This window comes from Equus asinus, chromosome 12 (assembly GCF_041296235.1).
Source record: "Equus asinus isolate D_3611 breed Donkey chromosome 12, EquAss-T2T_v2, whole genome shotgun sequence".
Classification (NCBI taxonomy): Eukaryota; Metazoa; Chordata; class Mammalia; order Perissodactyla; family Equidae; genus Equus; species Equus asinus.
In genome coordinates this window covers 50485252-50503656 of record NC_091801.1, presented here as the reverse complement: position 1 = coordinate 50503656, position 18405 = coordinate 50485252, and positions in this window count along the sequence as shown.

Below are 18405 nucleotides of genomic sequence, written 5' to 3'. Positions count from 1 at the left end.
GGGACACAGGATTGGAGGCCTTAGCAATGGTCAGTTCCATGCTGCAGAGGATCCGAGAGTGGGTATGTTTTGGGTTACCGAAGTAGAATTGGGAGGTAAAGACAAACTATAAGGCCAGGTTATCAAAGATTTCTCTGTGACAATCTCAGGAGACCAATAGCAATTCACTTGGGCTGAATTTTGTTCTAAAAATGATATTTTCAAAGAATGTTGGTTTTTAATATTCTAGGTTCTAAATATAAATATTTTAGGTTAGGTTTTAAATAGCCCAAAGCCGAAAGCATCTTTCTTTTTTCTAAGTGACCTGTCCTTATTTCTTTTTCTAGTCTATTTTTTTCTTTGAATCAATTTCATAGGATTTTAGGGCCCAAAGAGGATGAAGAGGCCAGCCCAGCTTCAGGCCTTGAGGGTAAAGGCATTTGATCTCAGATCATATGGTGGAGGGGAGGGTTTACTTGGGAGTGTGGGGGGAGTGGAGGAAGATTGGGGGGGTGGGGGGGCCAGGGCCTAATCCCCTACTGCCCCCTTTCTCCCCCTCCTCCTCTCCCACTTCTGGGTTTTTCAAATAGACAGGAGGACCCACAAGTGGCAAAGTGAAGCATGAGTTTCATTATTAGTGAAGTCAGATCAGAGAACTCAGGGGACATTTGGGGGGAAACGGGGCTTCTTCCCCCTCTCCTCTCAGGGTGGGTGCCATCCTGACCTCCGCCAGCAGAGAGCCCCAGGCACAGGGCTACAGGCGAGTGTATGGCTCTAGGACCCAGGCAGGCAAGCCTGTCTAGATTCTGAGGCGAGGCTGGACCTGGAACAAGGTGGCAGCAGGACTGGGGAGCAGTCAGGGCAGTGCCTCCTCTCCAGGGGGAGGTGAGGGGAAGGGAGAGAAGGGCCTGAGTCTGCCGACTGAGCATCCCACTCTGCTGCGTTCACGGTTCTCATCTCCTGAAGCCGCACATCCACAGAGTCCACTGAGAACCCAGACTCTTCTTTTGACAAAGCACTGCACTTTCCTGCATTTTAGTCTAGAATCCAATTTGGAGGGACTCTATTTTTATCTATTTTATTTTATTTATTTATTTTATTTTATTATTCCTGCTCTATTTTCTCTTTTCTCTCAGTGTTAAAACTTGCCTAATGGGGCAGCATTAGGGGTGGGAAGTTAAAAGCTGGGGCTTTGTCAGCACACAGACCCGGACTGAATCCCAGCCACTCTCCAGCCACGTGACTTCTGGGTGAGACAGCAGACCTCTCTGGACGTTGGCTTCTCCGTCTGTAAAATGGGGCAGTTATTTCATAGGGCCTTGCAGGGCGTGGGAGGGGGTTAAATGACATAATGTTTGCAAAGCGCCCAGCACAGCCCCTTGTACACAGTGATGAGTCAATAAATGGGAGCAATTGTTGGAAATCTGCGAGAGATTTGCACGGAGGGCTCCCCTCCGTTATGATCTTGCCGATTGCCCTCCTGGGGAATGCTCCCTGAAACCTGAGTCTTTGTTTGGAAGACATCCTCAGCGGTTTAGTCCCCATGTGAGCTCAAAATTGCTTGTAGCCTCAAACTCTTTTCCATAGCAATCTTGTTTGCCCATCATTAATCCTGTTTTTAAGCAGTTTTCTCCAGTGATTAAAAAAGAAAAATGATGCAAGGCAAATTGGAAAATACATGCCACACTGAAAGCTGTTTTGAGGTATAATGTTTCCTTTTTAAAACTATTCTTAGTGTTCATTCCATCATAAGCAAAGATTTGATAGCTGGACTATATTAATATAATAGAAATATGTTTGTAAGTTTGTGAAACAAAAGTATAATCACCATAATCTACTATCTGTATAACTTCCACAACACAAATACATTCACAACCTAAAAACAGAACATTGAGGGGGCAATTTGATTACTTGCTTTCATTTTTAATGTCAAACTTGAATTCTGTTTTAGCTTTTACCTTGTTTAAAATATAGTTTACGATGCTACAGATATTTAAAATTCATATTTTGAGGCTTCAGATGGAAATCTCTGCTGTGAGCAGATTACTAGGAAAATAGCTTTATTTTGCCGTGACATTTTCTATGGTTATGAACTTAAATCCAGGAGCTGGCTTCCATGTTCTAAGAACCAGAGTATTCTTTCTTGTTTCTTTGTCTTTGAACTCAAACTATTTAACTTTTATACAAACGGAAAAAACAGTTCAAAAAGCAACACCTCTTCTATAGCATTACATGATGGCAGTTAACATCTAGTTTACAGCTCTGGGTACAAAGGGGAATCAACTTCTCCTCCAGATATTAAAAGCCAGGTCTCTTCGGTTGCAGGCTAGACCTAACACCATTTCACGATATTGTATTTTGTGCTGTTTGTTAAAAAAACAACTTTTCCTTTTTCTGATTGAAATGTAATCAATGCTTTTAAGACAACTTGAAAAACAGATCTCTCGAGCTGATCCTAAATTTTGAAATATTTCATCTTTTAAAAATCTTTTCCTCAAAGTTGAGGACGTAAACAATACGTGACTCCCAAAGCAGTAATCAGAAATACCGGCAGAGATGTCATACAAAGATATTGTTTTCTCACAGTGAGATGATGAAATAAGCACATTTTTCATTTATTACAATGAAAAATTGCAAACCGCCTTGATGTTAGATAAAATATGGTATATCCATATAGACTAAATCGTAGCAATTACAAATAATAGATTATGTAGCATTTTTCCTTTTTATTTTCATTATTAGCTCCTTTTAATTAATTAATTAATTTATTTATTTATTTGAGGAAGATTAGCTCTGAGCTAACTACTGCCAATCCTCCTCTTTTTCCTGAGGAAGACTGGCCCTGAGCTAACATCCATGCCCATCTTCCTCCACTTTATACGTGGGACGCCTACCATAGTATGGCTTTTGCCACTTGGTGCCATGTCCACACCCGGGATCCAAACCACCGAACCCTGTGCCGCCGAGAATCGGAATGTACAAACTTAACCGCTGCGTCACCGGGCCGGCCCCAAGCTCCTTTTTATTTATAAATTAATGCAGAACAAAGTGTGTTGATTGAAAAGCTTCATGGCACAAAGGCTGCAGAGAAAACACCCCATTTTTAAGAACTTAGAGAAATGCTCACAATCCAACAATAATCCAAAAAGGAAAAAACATAAAATTCAACATACAGGTTGATCTCAGTCACATGCATTCATTTGTTGGCGATAAACCATAATAATACAGGCTGTCTCTGGCTGATGAAATTCAAATAGTTTTCAATTTTCTCTTTCTTTTACTTTTCAGCATATTCCAGAATCTCTATAAGATTTTTATACTTTTATAATCAAAATTAATAAAAGGTAAATTTTAAGAAAGAAGAATATGTAGTAGAAATGAAAAAAGACAGAAAATTCAGAGGCCAGAGAGTTTTTACATTTTGGGGGCCAAAGACCACCCCGGCTGATGAGCATGTTTGGGGCCATTTTATAGGACAAACCTCAGCCCAGGGAAGGTTTCTGCCATCACTGACAAGCTTTGCTCCACCAGTAAAGGTGCTCATATCTCGGTCTGGCTGCTGACACCTGGCTCTGCTCTGGACAAGCCATTTCATCTTCAGGGCCTCAGTTTCCTCTTCTGAAGGGTTAGGTCCATACAGTGTTAAAGTCCAAAGATCCAATTTCATATAATTTGATGCTTACTTTTCTAACACCATCTGTAGAAAAATATTCCACTTTGGCTAAGAAGGTTGAGTTCAGCTGGACACATTTGCTTTCTGGGAGGCACTGGGATGAGCTGGACATGCAGAGTTGGGTAGAGAACCATCCCTGTCTCAAGGCGTTTACCATCTGCTGAGAGGGCCAGAGGGGAAGGGAGGGTGAGGCTATGTCAAAAGTATGTTCAGAGAGTTGAAAGCACAGAGATGGGAGATTCAACCAGTCCTGGCTTGGAGAGTGAGGGGAATCTGAGATGTTCTCCTGGAAAAGATGACACCCCAGCTGAGTTGTAGAGAAAAAATAAGGTAGCAGAACCGGGAAGGCACAAATGGAATTCTATCCTTGCAGCATACTGGCAGTGCTTAGGGAGCGAGAGGAATCAGTTTTAAAATTTAAGGAATTCGAGGCCAAAAGACATTCAAGTGGTTGCTCAAGAAGAAGTCCAGGGAGTAGTTAGCACCAAGTAGCTCATGTCACCCACTCTGACGCCCCTTAACATCTGGAAGGACAGGAGACGCTGTTATTAACAGAAAGGAAACAGTCTGACTGATTTCAACCGTAGGTCTTTACTTTTCCCATGGAGGCATTTTTAAATTCCTGCTGAGACTGCCCCCTAACGCCTCTGGAATCTTCGCCTTTCTGCTATCGCTCCCATTACCCTTCTCCCATCACCACCACCACCACCATCATTTACAGACAGCCTAACCTTTCTCTTTGACCTCTCAGAGCATAACTTACATGAATTGGGCCAAAGAGAGCTGCTTTGAGGCTGGCTCATATCTTTGGACACATGCCTAAAGCCCGGGCCCTTTCCCCGACTGATAAGATGCAGAAAGAACAGGAACGAAAGCTGATGTCATGACCAGGCCAGGCAGACTCCCCGCTGGGCCCGTGTCCTGCTTGGAGCAGCTGGTGGGAAATTAGTCACGTAGCACCCGCAGCAGCCCAGGCAAGGAGAGCGCAGCAGGCAGACGGGTTTCCCTCCGAGCGCTGCTGTGTGTTGCCTGTGAATTTCCCTCCCCCCTCTGCCCTCTCTCTGCTCCTCTAGCCCACTCCAAAGTGGAAACAAAGATTGTTAACAACCTCTGACCTGAATGTGCGATGGAATATATTCACATGCCTGCTTGCCAAGTGAGCTTCTCAGCTCTCCAAGGATGGTTAAGACTGGGGTGGGAAAGGGGAGGCAGAGGGGAAGAGGAGGGAGGGACGGAGGGGCGCATGGGTGAGAAGGACCCACTGCCTCCAGGACCGGTGGACAGACCGAAGGAAATGCTCTCAGAGATGAACTCCCTTCATGCGGTCTCTCGGGAATCCATCCCCACTGAACAATTGTAATACTTAGGTTCATGCCAGCTGCTGTTACAAACCAACCACAAAAGTTCAGTGAACACAACAGAAGTTTATTCCTTGCTTGTGTAACAGTTCCTCACCGGTGCTCCTGACGAGTGGGCAGCTTTGCTGGGACAGGCACCTCCGTCTGCCAGCCATGGGAAGCTCTGGCCACACAGTGTAGGAGGCCTTTGGAGGGAAGGAATGGAGAGGATAAGACTGAGAAGCTGTCCTTCAATACTTCAGTAAAAGCCTGTATAGATGTTTCCCTTTCTGAATCGTAATTCTAGCAAGTGGAATGAGCACAGACGTTGTAGTCAGACAGACCTGTATTCAAATCCCAGCTCTGCCACCTCCTGGCTGTGTGACTCTGGGCAATTTACTCAGTCTCTCTGAAGGTTCTCATTTGAGAAACAAGGATATCAATGCCTCACATTGTTCTTGTGAGGATCAAATAAAACGACATTCAGAACACATCAAGCATTTAGATCAATACATGTTCTTCCTCTAAGCAGAGCCCTTGAGTGGTTCTTGAATGGCTCTTTCTGCTTAAAAGAATCCTGGGAAATGGTGTTGGGGTGACTGCCATCTGGAAAAAAGAAAAGCAGAATTCCCTGCCTCTTTCCTCACCCCTAAATAGATCAAAGATTTCTTTTATTATCTTGGAGTAGGAAAGGCCTTTATGAACATGATTCAAAACTCAGAAACTATGAAGGAAAAGAATGGGCAATCTGATTACATAAAGAAAAAATATCGGGCTGGCCGGTGACACAGCAAAGTTCACACGTTCTGCTTCGTGGCCCAGGGTTCACCAGTTTGGGTCCAGGTACAGACATGGCACTGCTTGGCAAGCCATGCTGTGGTAGGCGTCCCACATATAAAGTAGAGGAAGATGGGCATGGATGTTAGCTCAGGGCCAGTCTTCATCAGCAAAAAGAGGAGGATTGGCAGCAGATGTTAGCTCAGGGCTGATCTTCCTCAAAAAAAAAAGAAAAAGAAAAAATATCTGCATGGGAAAAAAAAATAGACATAGTGAAAGAGAAATGACAAACCATGAATAACATTTGCAACTATATCCCAAAGAGCTAATTTCCTTAATAAATAAAGAACTCTTATAAATCAATAAGAAAAAGACTAACAACCAAATTGAAGTGACCCCAGGCTAAAAAATAGACAGTTCCCAGAGAAGAAAATACAAATGGCTTTTAAGCATTGAAAAGATGCCCAACCTTACTCATAATAAAATAAATGTAAATTAAAACTACAAATAGATAACAATTTAAAAGCTTTCATATTGGCAAAAACCCAAAAAGTTTGGTAACACTGTATTTTGAAGACATAGGGAAACAGACTTTTATACGTATTGCTGATGAGAGTGGAAACTGATGCACTGTTTATGGAGAGCAATTTGGTAATTCTGTCAATATTTAGATTTCATGTAACCTTTGATTTAGCAATGCCACTTTATGGATTTAACCTGAACAGCCACAAAGAGAAGAGTGGTTAATGTAATTAAGATAATGGCATATAAGTGAATATAGGGTCAACCCTGTATGTGCTGAGATGGAAAATTTTCCAAAGTGGAAAAAGATTAGAACAGCGTATATTTACAGTGTGCTCTCACTTGTGTTTTTAAAGAGTAAGTAGAATCACCCCCATTTTACGGATGAAAGAAGTGAGGCTCAGCAGAGTTGGCAGCCCACAGTCATCACAGAGTAGTTAGATACCAGAGGCCTGCTTGCCAGGTGAGCTTCTCAGTTCTCCAAGAACCATCAACACTAGGGCTGTGGGAAAGGGGAGGAAGGGAGGGAGGGAGGGGCCCCTCTGGGTCAGGCCCAGGGCTGTCTGGTCTCTCTGGTAATGAAACCCAGGTTCTTAACACCTGGCTTTGGAGCCTGCCCTAACCTAGTAACCACAGGGCCTCCCTACCCTCTCTTCTGCCTCTTCCCTTCATGCACCTTTCCACGAATAAAACTGAACTTGTCTGCATCCCTCCGCACTCATTCCCGTTTTCCAGCATGATTCCATGTCTCTGTTTGTACTGCTTAGAGCTCTGGAGGAGCCAGATCAAATGCTACCTCCTCCAGGAAGCCTTCACTGGCTCTCCCAGACACAATTAATTTTTGCCTCTTCTAAACCCTCAAGCACTTCATCTTCTTCATGGAAATCTTTGGAGGGCAGGTTCTAGAGAGAATAAAAGAGGAGAAGGGAGGAAAGAAACTAATATTTATGTGGGCCTACTTGTGTCAGGCACAGTGCCAGTGCTTTCACACGAGCGTTTATGACTGGACCATAGGTTGGTGGAGGCAGGGTCCATGTCTGCTTGATCCTGGCATCTCCCCGAAGGCCCAGCACAGCTCCACTCCTTCAATACAAATAACTTTTGAGATTCTCCTACATGGCGGGTACTATATTTGCTACCGAGGATACCAAAATGAACAGGGTGAATAGGACAGAGTCTCAGCTTCCAGTCCCTGTCTAGTGGGGGAGCCAACTGTAGGATGCACTACACATATTTGAACACTATTAGCAGGTGGGTGGAACAGGGTCGTTGGGTGGATGGATGAATGGATGTGTGCATCTGACCAGATCCCATCCCATTCCTACCTTCACTTCAAACCTTGCACAGTTCATTCTGAATCCACTCCTGAGATGGCCCTTTTCATGCACAGCGCCCGGGTTACAAAGTTCTCCCTCTCACGCAGTCTCTCTAGAACTGCGTTGTTTGATACTGTAGCCAATAGCCACATGCGGCTATTAAAGTTTAGATTCATTACAACCTCAAAGAGTCAGGAAAGTGTGAAAGAGCTGGGAGACAGCATTGCCCTGCTCTGCATCCCAATATACTGAACAGTCACAGATAACTGTGGCCCTTCCCCTGAGGAGGGGGCCGGGTGGAGGCGGTCTGTGCAGGATTCAGGGTCCCCAGGGAAGCTCACAACAGGAAACCACTCCCTCTGCTTGGAGGCTCCCTAATCCTTCCTACTCCCACCACGACCGGCACAGATGCAGACTCCTAAATGGAGGGCTTGCCAGCCACCCAGCCAGTGACATAGTGAACTTGGGATGTGGGACCACAGAGGACTTTCACCTCTCATAGCATGCCCACGGGGGCGCAGCAAGGTGAGGGGGTGCCCTGAGGCCACAGCGCCCCCCTTCCTTCCACTCGCAGTGCAGAGCCACGAGGCAGGAGTGGCCTCCACACTGGCTCCCCCTCCCTGTGCCAGCCCTCGTGGCCTCTCCAGGGGCCAGGGCCTCCTGGGCACTGCCCGGAGGGAGGGGGAGCTGCTGCAGCTGCCGGTACCTGGGCCTGTTTCCCTGCCCGGGAGTGGGGAGGGGAGCAGAAGAGGCTGGCCTCCCTGCGGGAGTAATTTTCCTCTCTGCCTCTCCTGCCCCGCCCGGAGACCTCCTCAGGCTCTCCTCCCGTGGACACCAGCTCTGCGCTGCTGTTGGCCTGGCTCCTCCGCGGTCTCTACCTGGCAGAGAGACCGGAGCCAGCCACTAGAGGGTAGCGAATATCCTCTTTTTAATCCTGAGTAAAGTGGGTGAGAAGGACAGCTCCCAGGGCACTGTTGGTCCCCAGCCCCACAGAAGGGAAAATAAAACAGAAACCATTTAAGAGAGAAATTAATGCAAACCATGTTTTCATGTTTTACATGAATTTCCAGGTAAATGTGAATCAAAAGAAATCCCTCAAGAAATCAAGTAAGAAAACTCCCACAGCACGATGTTCCATGCTCACTTCTTATTGTGGAATCTGTATTAATTAACTCCTGTAATAATGTGCTCTCCAAGCCCCGAGAATCTAACAGCACAGCAACATAATACTGTTTGTTCTCCAGGAGGTATTTTACAAGGGGAAGACCAACATGCATGTTTCTCTCACTCCCTTAGCATTTGGCAGTCTCTTTTATTATATTAGTCACATGGTTTAAGAACTAAGTTGAGAAGTGAAATGAAAATTCAGTACCTGCCCGAGCTGAGCTCTGGGCAACCAGCTGCGTTCTGTCTCTTCAGCCTCCCACCGGGCGAGTGGAATCACTGGCAGTCAAGATGGGATCAGTTTCCACAAACCGACGCCCCCTAGTGGCCACACCAAAGCCTGGACATTGACATAACCTTTCACCAGCAAAGCTGGGGTGTACTTATCAACAGAACTGAAAAATTCCTCAAACTGCTTTTCTGTCTTTCAGATTATACTGCGCATTCCTATGTATTATTTGTCATCTCCAACATGCTTGCTTATCTTTAGAAAGAAGTTCCCTTCCTTAGGAGGCTGTTCCATTTTTTCTCGACAGGCGAAACAAAACAGAAAAATTCCTGTCGTGTAAATCCTGAGAGCTAGATTGCACTATGCAATTTTTAAAACAGCCCCGCAACGAGATTTTTACTCTCCCCATTCTGTAGATGAAGAAATGGGTGTCCTGGAAGTGTCTCGGCCAAGGCCACACAGCTGTTCCCGAATGAAGTCTGTCCGGATTTGGAAATTGATTGCTTCGCTGTCCCCTCAGATGACCTCCTGGAGGACAGGAAGCAAACTGGGTTGTAAGTCTCTGAAAGCACACAGCACCTGGCTTCACAGTTGGCACATCTTATGCCCTCAGCGCACGAGGCATAAGAAGACAGTGTGACCAATGTGGAATAAGGGACAGAGATCCAGAAATCACCTCAGCCCCGGGACCTGAGGGATGCACTGTGCCTTAGGGAGTGCACTGGGGGCTGGTGGGTAGATTGCGTGGTCTTCTGGACCCTCATTACTGCCCTTTGCATTGCCGATTACATTTTGCAATTCTCAGCTCTGGCTCAGGCCACAGAGAATGAAGGATATGAGCCGGTGGGACTGGTTGGGGCAGGGAGGGAGGCGAAGGAAATCCAGGACACAGACCAGCCGATGCCCACAGGGGTTTCTTATCTCCGCCAGAACCAACATTTATTGAGGATCTATTTAGTGTCTCTGGTGGTTGGCAGAGTTATTTAGTGTTCTCATAACACAGCAAGGCGGTGTCCTTACTTACAGTAAGAAAAGGAAGCCTCGGAGAAGTTCGTTACTCGTCGGAGGAGCAAGAAAATTTTGTTTTACCCTTTTTTGTATACGTATTTCCCAAATTAAATGTGTAAAAAAAAAAAGTGAATGAGAGGCAAGGAGGTGGAGAAAATGTGGCCATTCTGTGGAGAATTTTTCCTGGGAACAGTGGCTGACTGAGGCAAGGGCTGGGGCAAGGATTTGGTTTGTTAAAGAGGAGAGAGCCTCATGTTAGTGCGTGGCTGGAAGAGGAGCTGATGATTCAGGAGAAGTGGGCAGGTTTGGGCTGTGGCCCCTGGAGCAGGAGGCAGGGCCCAGAGCCGAGGTGCCTGGGGGGCTGACACAGCAGGGACCCTTTCTTCTTGGGGCTCCCAGCTTAGGGAACCAGCTGAGCTCAGTAGGGTGCAGGCAGGAAGCCACTTGTTCTTTCTCCCAACTGCCTTTTTCACCCCCTTTGTGGGCGGTTCCTTCCAGCCCCTGAGTGAGGTCTCAGGCAGATCCCACAGCTCTTCAGTTTATTTTGGGTAAAAAAAAAATGTTTTCAGCTTATCAAATCAGTCCCATCTGATATGGAAACTCTGTATCTCCATCCAATTGAAAGGCTGCCCCCTCCTCAGCTTGGGCCTGCTTTGTACACAGGGGAAAAGGTAAAAAGAGAAACATGCTGGTTACTCCTCTCTTTCCCCTTTCCCAGCTGCTGCTTTGGGGCTGTGAGGGAGGAGGGAGATGAGTAATAGGCAGGCAAAGTCTTTCATGAGTGCTGCAGCCCTCAAGGGACCATGACCATGACCGTGACCGTAACCGTGACCGTGACTGTGACCGTGACTAAGCCAAATACGTAATCACTGATTCTTCCTCAGGGGAGGACCTTAGGTGAGAGCCCACCATCACTGAGGGTGTTTTACCCACTTAAGGGTGCCTCCTCCAGCTTTCTGCCTACCATCTTGCTAGTCATCGTGGGCCAGGGGCCAGCATCTCAGGCATCCCCTGGCAGAAATGGAGAGCTTAGGCTCACCCACACCAGTTGAATCCTAATCTGCATGTTAACAGGGACCCCAGGTGATGCGACACATGGTCGAGTTTGAGGAGGTCTGGCTTACAAGCCCCCAATCCCCAGAATTCCAGCAGTAACCCTCTTTGCTAGGTCACCTTGCCCCTCCAGTCAACCCCTTCACCAAAGTCCCTTTATAGGCCCCCCAAATCCAGCCCGCTTCCAGCCACCTACATCTGGCCCCTGGGAAATTTGTGTAGGGTAGGAAAAAAAATCTTTTCTTCTGCGCATCATAGATTCTCCCCCTGGACCCTGCAAATTAGACTGTCAAAAGACACATTAACAAAAGAAAACAAACAGAAGTTTATTAACATGTGCAGGTGTATGTGCTTGGGAGCACTCAGCCTTGAGAACTCAAAGGAGTGGTTAGAACTCAGGCTTATATAGCATCTTAACAAAAGAAGAATACATTTTTAGAGAGGTGACAAGACAAAAGGAAAGAACTTTGAGCTTCTAGAGGTGGCACATTGTAAGAAGGCAAATATATGAAGGAATTAATGATAGAGAAGAGCTAGTTTTAGCAAGGTTTGTTGTGTAGAGTCTTCTGGTGCTGATAAGTTCTAGAATTATCTATCCTTCCTGATAGAGAAGGGAGGAGACACGTTTATAACTGTACGTCCTGCTTTTAGGCAAATAGGGGGAGGGCAGGGAGCTTTTCTTGTATCTGCTTCTTCTCAGTTGCCTTCAGTTCAAAATAATCCTCAGGTGAAAGTGGCCTATGTGGGGTGGCAGGTCCTGCTGCTCTTCACAGGCTTGCCCCTGGCCCACTCCCTCAGCTCTGCAGCCTGCTGGGGTCACCCTCAAGCACAGCCTCTCCCTTTTAAGTTCCCCAGGCAGAGTCAAGTCCCAGCCACTGTTCCTCCAAACTCCAGGGGACACACTTCAGACTCTCCAAGTATTCTCTTGAAGCTTCTGTAGGGAAGGAAAAAGTTTTCCTCAACCCTCGTAGACTCCCTGGCTGGGGCTGAAAATTAAACTGATACAGATCAACAGGAGAAAAGCACACAAATTTACTTAAGTTTTATGTGACACAGGAACATTGGAAAGGAAATGAAGAACTGTGTATTTTTATGCTGGGTTTGATGAAGAGTGGGCAGTCGTGTAAAAATGTGATAAGCTAAGGAGTATGAGGTAAGTGTGGTAAATTGGGGGAAACTTAGCAAGGTCTGTTTATTAGGATTCTTCTTGGCATCCCTTTGTCTTCAGAAAGTAGGGTGCTCCTCTCCCCTGGGTATAGGGAGGGCACCTCTCACATGAGGGTTTTATGACCTGTTTCGGGGAGAAGGGCAGGAAAGGAAGGTCAGAGTGAACTTTCTGCTTCTGCTGTTCCTCAGACCCCTTCAGCTTAAAATATTCAGTATGCCAAGGTGCCACATTTGGGGGTAGCGTGTCCTGAACCCTAACATTTCCCTCACTGACTAAGGTGAGGTGGATGACCTCCTTCTCCCCCAGTGGTGTGGGTAGGTGGGGTGGAGGTGGCACAGCTCAGCACCCTGACATTTCTCTCCAAAGCAATCCTCACTACCAGCCACTTCCTGCCCAGGGAAACCCCAGCCTTCTCAGAGATGCCTGGAGGACGTTATGGGCAGAAGTGGTTTCAAGGCCTCTTAGAAAGTCTCGTCTAGGTGCTTGAATTCATTCTCTACAGCTGTGTACCAAATTACCCCAAATCTTAGCACTTAACAAACACTATTATCTCAAGTTTCTGTGTGTTATGGGTTGAACTGTGTCCCTCCACAATTCATGTGTTGAATAGTACTTTAGAATGCGACAGTACTTGGAAATAGTGCCTCTAAAGAGGTAATTAAAGTTAAATGAGGTCATAAGGGTGGGCACTGATCCAATGTGACCGGTGTCATTATAAGATAGGGGAGAGGCCATGTGAGGACACAGTGAGAAGGTGGCCATCTAAAAGCCAAGGAGAGAGGTTTCAGGAGAAACCAAACCTTCCAACACGTTGATCTTGGACTTCCAGCCTCTAGAACCATGAGAAAACAAATGTCTATCATTTAAGACACCCATTCTGTGGTACTTTGTTATAACAGACCTAGCAAACAATACACTGTGGGCCTGCAAAGCAATTCAGGCACAGCTTAGCTGGGTGCCTCGAGCTCAGGCTCTCTCCCAAGGCTGCAATCAAGATGTCTTCCAGGGCTGCAGTCTTCCCGAGCTTGACTGAGGAGGATCAGCTTCCAAGCTTGCTCTCATGGCTGTTGGTGGGGCTCGGGTCCTCACTGACTATTGGCCAGAGACATCAGTTCTTTGCCATGTGGGCCTCTCCATAGGGCAGTTCAAACATGGCAGCTGGATTCCTTCAGGGTGAGAGAGGGAGCCCAACAGAAGCCACATCTTTTTATGACCTAATCTCATTGTGGCATCCATCACTTCTGCAGTGTTCTATTTATTAGGAGTGAAACATGATGCCCAGCCCACACTCAAGGGGAGAAAATTACACAGATGCATGAATACCAGGAGATGAAGACCACTGGGAGCTATCTTAGGGGCTGCCTCCCACTGTGGTCTAGCACTCCACTTTAGGATTTAGGAGTACTGAGCACCTCTGGCATTGTTTTTCAAATGGAGTGTTTTTCAAAATGGAGACAATAAGGAAAGGACCATGTAACATCCTGTTACACCAGTGACAAGAGAGAAGGCAGAGAGTGTGGGTACGTCTTCTGGTGGACTCGGTACTAGGAAGATAAGGAAAGGTCTGGATGGTTCCATTTTCCAGGGAAGTATGAAGTGTAGTCATTAGCTAGAACTGGGACTATGGAGTGTGTGACAAGGACGGCCACTTGTATAGCAAAGACTCATGCTCCTTCACATTCCCCTTCCCTCATAGAGCTGCCCAGTCAGGAACTACATTTCCCAGACTCCTCTACGTCTAGGTGAGACCGTGTGACTAGTGCCAATTGACTGTGAGTAGAAGCAATTTGTGGCACTTCCTGGCTAAGGAGGTTAAGAAGCAGGTAGACCTTTCCCCATTTTCTCTGTCTTACACACAAGCTGTTGGATGGGTACAGAGAACTTCAAGGCTCTAGGAGGGATGAAAGGTGCCTGGGTTCCTGAAGGCCATCTGCCAGCCAAGAATACCTGCTTTTCATGTGAGCAAGAAATAAACTTTTATTTTTTAAGCCACTAAAACTTTGGGGTTTGATTGTTGCAACAGGTGGCATTATCCTAACTAATCTGGATGTAGTACATTTGAGAAATGAGAAGCAGTATGAGATACGTGTCTTGTGAGGAAGCATAAAGGGAGCAGAGGCTGCCAGGTGGGCAGCCCACCACCTGAACAGCCTCACTGGCCTGGGAAGGACACTGGACAAGTGTGTCCCACTCAGATGCAACTCCACAACCAGAGATGGGCGGAGAAGGGGGCAGAGTGACATAATGTGGCTGCAGGCCCAAAGATGTCTTCCTCATGTGTGCCCCAGGATCCTTGTACAACCCTAAGAGGAGGGTGCCCTGAAAAATGACTAAAGTTGGACTTCCCGCTATACGTACACAAAACAAGTATGAATGGCTGTGATTCGTACTCCATAGATATGGGCGTGCCAGAAACATCACACTTTTTACTTTCTTTAAGTCAAATTTAGTCTCCAAGTCTCCACTCTGCCAAGCTGGTGGTAGGTCAGTTGGTGCTCTGTCCTTCTCCCTAATATGGCATAGTATCCAGGAGGCCAACGTGGTGCCCCCAACCAAGGCCTATCATCATCGATTCAGGACGAACAGTGCTGATATCCTTAAAGGGGGCACGCGGGGCCCTCTGCAGTCCTGCTATGTTCTCTGGGCAGTTCTTATACAGCCAGGTCTGCTCACCGCTGAGGAGCCTCCTCAGGAATCTCCCCCACATGCTGCCCAGCATGCAGTCTTCCTCCCCTGACATCTTTCTCCCTGAGCAACTCATGGTTCCAAAAACAAAAGCCAGAACTGCGGGTTAGATATGAACGGCTTCTGCTTTCTAATCTAGCAGCATAAACCTCCCTGGAGGCAGAGTCTGAGGGGTCTGAAGTTCAGGGAGAAGCAAACACAAAAGAACATTTTGGTTCCAGCATCAGTCTCTTGGGGCTATTGGTAGGGTGAGAAAGAGAAGGCAAGTAAAGCAGTCAGCACAGGGCCTGGCACCAAGCAAGTTTTCTGTCATTATCACGTGTCTTTGTCCTCCACCTTCCACGTTCCTTAATCTTGTCATCACAAAAACAAGTTGAGTGAAAGTTTCAGGCAAGTCCTAGAAAAACTTTTAAATTCTTGCCAGTTAGTTACTGTCCTCACAAATAAGAGGTGCCACCACTCAATGAATGATATGTCATTACCGTAGTCCACGCATAGACATTAGGCTTACTTCACAAACATTTACTAAACAAAACTGAGGATCTCTGTGCTGGCCAGGAGAACGCATCTCTCATCTCCAACTGCAGGGAGCCTAATCACCCACAGCAGCCCAACCCTGAAACTCATCCCTCTTCATACCGAGACCACGCCTCCCAAGGCTGTTTCCAGCCAATGAGGGAGTGTGGCAAGGATATGGAGGCGGGCCTATTGATGGAGGGCGTGGCCTCCTCTGACTGGTAACTTAAGCTTGGAAACTCCCTGACAGCCAGGCCCATCCTTCTTTCCACTGCAGGGCAATCTTAGGTCGTTCCACCCACCTTTCCTTCCCTTCCTGTTTCACTCAGCGTCAGATCTGCATTGTGCTCTGAAGCCAGGCTCTCTCAGCCTCTTCTGGCTCTCTCCTAGTTTTCTCTCGCAAATGTTTCCTCTAATAAATTTCTTGCACTTTTCATCTTGTCTTGCACCTGCTTCCCAGAAGACCCAGCCGACATGTTCTCCCCATTCTTCATGCTCACTTTCTTTTCATAAGCATAGCATTTATTTAGATAGAAAAGATTAAATGCACTTCCTGTATTTAGATGGTGAAATGCAACACATGAGGACAAATGTTTTAAGCGTAACTGTTGAAACTTCTTCCTATCTTACAGTGTTAACTCTTGTTTCAATTGCAGTTTAGCATTTATTTTTGCTGAATTTGGCACCTGCTACTATTCAGTCTGAGCTTTAAAATCTCAAGTGGCTTTTGAGTTCCTCGTGGCTCTTAGCTCTCCCTGGAAACTCAGAACTACTTAAAAACAAAAAGGCAAAAATATATAAGCAGTACAATGGCATTCAAAGTAATTTAGAAGATACAGGAAGAGAATTACCCATAAAGCCATCATCCTACTACAGTAGCTGACGTTCTAGGGGCCCGTTGTCTCCACCACCGCCTCGTCCTCTCTCCAGAGCCACCTCTTCTCTGGAGGGTTATTTACAGACCCTCCTGTGTTCAGCGTGGGCCCCAGGTGCTCAACCCTGAAGGAAACCAGAATAATCTGTGGAGCTTTTAAAAATGACCCAGGCCTAGGCCTCAGCTGGATCTCCTTAACCTGAATCGTTTCTTCTTCCTTTTTGAAGCCCCGGCACAGAATTGATTAGACTCCCCCACGTATACCACTTTACCATCGCTAGTGCCTTCATAGAACCTCTTTTTAAATTTTCTTTATCATACTTGACCTCTTCATCCCTGATCTCCCCTCTCGTCCCCTTCTGCTGAGGGTACTGAGTGCGTTTTATGTATGTTCTCAAATGTACATGTATCCTTATAAACATTAGGGTTGTTTGGGTGTATGTGTTTTTCATGTACATTCATAAATTTCATTTTTTGTTTCCTTTTCTCCCTCAATGCTATGTTTTAAGGTTCTGTCCTATTGATGTATGAATATCTAGTTCCCGGCTTCTCATTTCTGCGCAGCATCCTTCACACCTGACTTTCCATTCTCCTAGTGATGGACACCCACGTTGCCTTCAGCTGTCCTCCAGCCCCAGCAGTTCTCAGTGAGCACTCTCGTGCTTGTCCCGTGGGCCTGTGTGAGACTCCCTTGGGGAGGCGTGTACTAGCATCCTTGGCTGATTCTGATGCACAGCCGGGGCTGAGGACCACTGCCAGCCCTCAAAAATTTTATGAACTTTCAGGATTTTCTTCACAGTTCTCTTCCATGGTACTGACTCTCTCCAGCTGAAATCTGAAATATTCAGGCTATTTCTTTTACCCCATAAAAATCTCCCTTCAGGAACTCAGAAATACTAAAGGAGAAATGATGGACCACCTCTTAAACGTGACTCCTGATTCGTTTCCTATTGTCACTGTAACAAAGTACCACAACCTCAGTGACTTAAAACAACACAGATTTATTTCCTTACAATGCTGGGGCTCAGAAGCCCTGAAATTAAGGTGTCAGCAGGACTTGGTTCCTTTGCAGACTCTAGGGGAGAATCCATTTCCTTGCCTTTTCCAGCTCCTAGAGGACACTGCATTCCTTGGCTTGTGGCCCCTTGGCTTGCATCACTCCAACCTCTGCATCTGGCATCAAATGTCCTCCTCTGGAGGGAACTGTCCTACCTCTCTCTTCTAAGGACCATTGTGATTATATTGGGCTCACCTGGATAATCTCCCCATTTAAAAATCCCTTAGCTACACTTGCAGCTGTGACTGAGTGCCTGCTGCCATGCAGAGTGACATATCCACAGGTTCCAGGATTAGGACGTGGGCATCTTGAGTGGGTGGAGAAGTTATCCTGCTTATCACGTGACCATTGAATTTTTTCATTTAAACTTTATTTAGTTTCTTAAAAAGTAACACACACTTGTTTTGTGTTACAAACAATACGGGGATGTATAAGGAACAGGTGATGGCTCAGCCCACCCTCCCCTGATAACTCCCGTCCATAAAGAGTATTACAAATTTGACTCAGACCTTGCAGTCCATGCCCATCCTAGCACATACTAATCAGTGTCATTGTGTTGTTTGATTGTTGTTTCACAGAACCGGGATCATACATGTTAATCTGCAACTTTTTCCTCTTCTTCTATCATAGATTCCCTGCAGATCAATCCACAGGGACCTCACCTCATGTTTATTAACTAGCCAAACATTCCACAGGATGGGCAAATGTAATTGATTCAACTCTTCCTTTACTGAGAGAGATTCAGACAGTTTTCCAATTTCCAGCTCTTCAAACCCAGCTTCAAAATGTGTTCTTTTGTTTGTATGCACCAGTGCTCTTATTTCTGAAAGGTTCCTTGACATGGATTACGGCCTCCAAAGAGAGGTGCATTTTTAGTAGTGACGCCAGATTATTGTCCAAAAGTTTTAGTTGTTTACACTTTTACTAGCACTAAATGAGCATGCCCTCTTCACTGCAAAACCACTTCCCAGCCAAAGTGTAATCGTGTTGCTCTTTATGGTTCATGCTAATTTGATGTGTGAAAAAGAGCCTGCAGTTAATATTTTA